The following is a 5,160-nucleotide window of genomic DNA, read 5'->3' on the forward strand; positions in this document are numbered from 1 at the left end:
AGCTGATCTTTGACGAAGTACTGAAATCCATTAAATGGGAAAGATATTGTCTGTTTAACAAATGGTGCTGGCAAAACTGGATATCTAATTGCAGAAAAATGAAACAAGATCTGTACCTCACACCATACACAAAAACTAACTCCAGATGGACCAAAGACTTAAACATGAAACCTAAAACTATAAAGTTCCTCAAGGAAAGAATATGGGCAAATTTAGGGACCCTAATATATGGCATAAATAGACTACCAAGTATAGCCCAAAATTCACAAATAGCCAAAGATCAACTAGATGAATAGGACCATCTAAGAATTAAATTTTTATGTGCTTCCAAAGACTTCTCCATAAGAATCAAAACAGAACCTACAGATTGGGAAAAATATTTGGCAATGACATCTGACAAAGGCATTATCTCTAAAATTTATAGAAAACTCCAACACCTCAACAACAAAAAGACAAATAATTCAATTAAAAAATGGGCAGAAGACATGACTGGACATGTCACCAAAGAGGATGCTCAGGGGGCCAACAAACACATGAAGAAATGTTCATGTTCATTAGCCATCAGAGAGATGCAAATCAAAACAACAATTTGATACAATCTTGTCCCAGCAAAGTGCAACAAGACAGAAAAATAACAAATGCTGGCAAGGATGTGGAGAGATTGAGACTTTCATACACTGCTAGTGTGACTCTGATACAACCACTGTGGGAAGCATATGGTGATTCCTTAAAAAGTTGGAATTAGAAATACCATTTGACCCAGCAATCCCATTACTAGGTATATATCCTAAGGAAGTGAGAACCAGGACAAGAACAGATATATTCACACCCATGTTCATCGCAGCACTGTTTACAATAGCAAAAAGATGGAAACAACTTAGGTGCCCATCAACAGAAGAATGGATAACCAAACTATGGTACATACACACAAAGGAATACTACACAACCCTAAAGAATAATGTAGAATCAGCAAAACACCACTTGATGTGGATGAACTTGGAGGACATTATGCTGAGAGAAATAACTCAGTCACAGAAGGACAAATATTGTATTAGTCCATTATTGTAAAAAGTTGAGGAAAGATTTACATATGCAAGGAAATTTTCTCTGTTGGTTACCGGGAGGGGAGGGGAGGGGAGGAGAGGGAACACTGTTAGATAGGTAGAGAAAAGTACTGATTTGGGTAAAGAGAAGGGCAATGTACCAAATGTGAGCGATCAACACGGTGGCATTGAGGAAGAGGAAGACACAGGTCCATGGGAGGTACAGACAACAAAGATAGACCCTTTTGTACATATAGTACTGTGTTGTCACTGATGGCAAACATTGATCTATGGTTGGATAGATGAGTGGACAGGCTGAACTATCAGGTATGTCTATGCAGGGAGGACGGTGCCCATGACCATGTATAGTGATGGTATACAAAATTTCTAAAAGTGTATTGGTGTGTTCTGAAGAATTCCCAGGTATGTAGTAGAGGTATGTAGCTCACAAGGGTCACAGTTGTAGTCACTTCTTGACCACAGCCAGCTATCCAGAGGGAGGAAGTAGTTGGACCTGTGGGCTTGGGACCATGGTCACAGGGGACATCAAGATTAATTGGCATAACATACTACACAAAAACATTGTTCCACATCCTACTGTGATGAGTATGACTGGGATCTTAAAAGCTTGCAAGCGGCCATCTGGTGCAATGATGAGTCTCTCCTTGTCCAGAGCAAAGAAGAATGAAGAAAACCAAAGACACATGGAAACAATTAGTCCAAGTGACTAGTACACCATGCAATCCTCACCTATATGAGTATGAGACCAGAAGAACTAGATGGTGCCCCGCTACCATTGTCAACCACAGGAGGGAGATCTATGTAGGAAATCCTGGATAGATTGGGAGAACAATGTGGAACAAAACTCAAAATCATTAAAAAAAAAAAAAAAAAGAATCAGGTTTGCTGGTCTGATAGAGCCTGGTGGAACCCCTGAGACTATGGTCCCTAACTGCCCTTCAGGTCTGGAATTGAACCCACTCCTGTGGCTTCCAGCTAAACAAAACACAGGCACATGAGCTGAACATCTACATTAGGTAGATACACTCCTTGGAGAGATCAATGATGGGAGAAGGAGGGCTTTGAATGCACAGGAAGACAGCTTAGTGGGTAAGAGTGCATGGGAGGGAAGGACATAGGGAAGAGGTAACTATAGAGAGGAAGTGGGAAGAGAGCTGTTGCAATGTGGGAAACTGCAGTCAATGTCATGAGACAAAGTGTATTTGGACTGCTGTATGGAAAGTGAATTTGCTCTGTAAACTTTCACCCAAATCACAATAAAATTTTTTTAAAAAAAGAAGAGTAAATAACTGCTAAAATGATAAATAAGAGTAAATAATTTAAGAGTAAATAACTCCTGAAAATGATAATTTGGGCTGCATTGAAATTAAGAATACCAGAGTGGATAAAACATCTAGAGATGGATTGAAAGTATTGAAATTAAAGATCACTGGGGCCTGAATGTTCACAGACAGAGGAAGGTGCAGAAAGGGTCTTCTGGGTCTGTCCTAAGTCTCCACAGTTTTGATCTAGGCATTTTATAGTTAGAGGGAGCCTTTGCTTCCTCTGAGGTTTCTGCCATCTGGAGTTTCTTCAGGCTCCAGGTTTCTCTGCCAACCACGAGGAATCCAGGGAGAAAAAGCAGAGCCCAGACATCTATAACCCACTCCCCCCAAGTCTTCGCAGTCCAAGATCACCCCAGCAGGGATGGGCGAAGATCTGGCTGTCCTTGCTGGTGCTTCTCTTGGACAAAGTGTCACCAGAGCTGTTGCCTGGGGTAGCCAGCTTCAAGCCCTCCTTAGACAGTGACATCACTTTTACTCTTCTGGCCAACAAGAAGGAGGGTTTCTACCAGCCCATGCCCCTGAAGGCCTCACTGGAGATTGAGTACCAAGTTTTAGATGGAGCAGGATTAGATACTGATTTCCATCTTGCCTCCCCAGAGGGTAAAACTTTAGTTTTTGAACAGAGTCTATCAGATGGTAGAGACTCACGTTGGTGACTGCATGTTCTGCTTTGACAAAATGTTCAGTACCATTTCTGAGAAGGTGATTTTCTTTGAACCAATCCTGGATAATATGGGAGAACAGGAGCAAGAACAACAAGGTTGGAAGAAATACATTACTGGCACAGATATGTTGGATATGAAACAGGAAGATATCCTCGAATCCATCAGGAGCATCAAAAAAAAGACTAAGGAAAAGTAGTCATACCCAGATTCTTGGAGCATTTGAAGCCCCTGATAGAAATATGTAAGAAAACAACCTTGACGAACCAATTTCTGACCTAGGGTTAATTCAGTGGTTGTGGTAGTGTTGTCAAGCCATTTAAGTTTCTGTGCTAAAGAGTCTATTTGAAGACAAGAGAAAAAGTTGAACTTAAAACTCCAAACTAGAGTATTTAACATTGAAAAAAAGAGGTGGAAAAATGCAAAAAACTGTTACAGTCAAGGCCATTAATCCCTCAAAAAACAAACCTCACTGCCCTCGAGTTGGATTCAACTCATAGCGACCCCTCCTTGGGTTTCCCAGGCAGTATCACTACAGAAGTAGATTGCCCAGTAGATTGCCCAACCTTCCTTTGAGGCGCTGGTGGGTTTGAACTTCCAGCCTTCTGATTAGCAGTCAAATTCCTTAGGCACTATCCCACCAGAGCACTCAAGGTCATTAATAATCTTTTCAAAAATGTTTTTAGACATTTCAGAAGAAAGGTCACTACTTCTGTAGTGATACCGCCTGGGAAACCCAAGAAGGGGTTGCTATGAGTCAGATCCGGCTCCACCGCAGTAGGGTTTTATTTTATTTTTATTTATTTTTTTAAGCATGAAAACAAGTATAACTGAATGTGAAAGTTAAGTTTTCACTTTTGTCTATACTTATGTGTATAACAGAAATATTTTGCCAGAGTATAGGTATAATTGAATGAAATTATGCTAATAACTGTATTTTCCTAATTTTTTTTTTTTTTAATTGCAAATGTCATAAATAAAGCAAAAAACAAACTCACTGCCTTCAAGTCCATTCGACTCATTAGTGATCCCTCCTTGGGTTTCCAGAGGGTGCATTGTGTTGTGTATCTCTACGGAAGTAGATTGCCTAATCTTACTTCCGAGGAATGTCATAGGTGATTTAAATAACTGCTCATTGGATCTACATGTGACACCAAACAATCTTGTTTTTAAAAGGTTCCCTTACCCAAAAGTTTCTTTGTAAATGTGGCAATTACAGATTAATTCTAGACTCTTTCAATATGTTAAATTATAAATCTCTGAGGATTACATAATCATGGCTTGAATGTATATTCAGAAGACAAAAGCTCAGCTTCTATTTTCATATGCACAACTCCTAGAATATAAATGTAGCTTTGAAAATTAGTTACATTTTTTAGATTTTCAAAACTAAATATTGTATTTCAGTGTAAAAAATATCAGTAAAAAGTATTGGTTTTATATATTGAGCCTACAGCCCAAAAGCTGACATTTTGATAATTATTAAAATGCAAAGTCATAGTTTCCTTATTAAAATTAGGACAAATTTTTCCTTTGAAGAATTGGTCAAAAGTTGCACATAGATATTCTTTCTAGCCCATAAGTGAGGTATGGAATTTTTAAGTTAGATGTGAAAGAAAATGACTATCTAATTTTTATATTATCTGTCAACAGTATTATGTTTGTTTTGACATGATTACTGACTTACATAATACATTATCAGTAGTTGTGAAGGAAATACAACTAAAAGGATTTGGGCCTATCAATAAATATCTCCTTTTCTGAGCAATCATCAGAAACAAAAATAATTCAGGTTTATTTAAGAGGCTTGTCTGATTAAAATAAAGTTCACTTAAAAGGAACCAAAAATAGTCTCTGTAATATGTGTGGCTAATCATGATGATCCAATCTTGATATAAGTCAAAGGAAAATAATTTACAGTATTTAGCTGTGGGTTTTGTTTTTCACTATTATTTCATTTTGTTTTGAATTATCTTTTGTATGTATTCAGGTACACATTTTGAAACTTAAGATCTACAGCAAGTTTCACCACTGACTAAGTTTCAGCACTGAGTATATTCTTACTTATGAAAAATTTTTATTATAACTTCCATAAATACCATATTTGAC

At 38.0% G+C, this 5,160-nt stretch overlaps 1 pseudogene; it reads left to right on the forward strand.

Annotated features, from left to right (window-relative positions):
• Positions 1 to 1,414: 1,414 nt before the first annotated feature.
• LOC103192140 lies at positions 1,415 to 3,419 on the forward strand (annotated as a pseudogene).
• Positions 3,420 to 5,160: the final 1,741 nt, after the last annotated feature.

The sequence above is a fragment of the Orycteropus afer genome, unplaced genomic scaffold (assembly GCF_000298275.1).
Source record: "Orycteropus afer afer isolate SDZICR_OR568_19922 unplaced genomic scaffold, OryAfe1.0 scaffold00024, whole genome shotgun sequence".
Taxonomy (NCBI): domain Eukaryota; kingdom Metazoa; phylum Chordata; class Mammalia; order Tubulidentata; family Orycteropodidae; genus Orycteropus; species Orycteropus afer.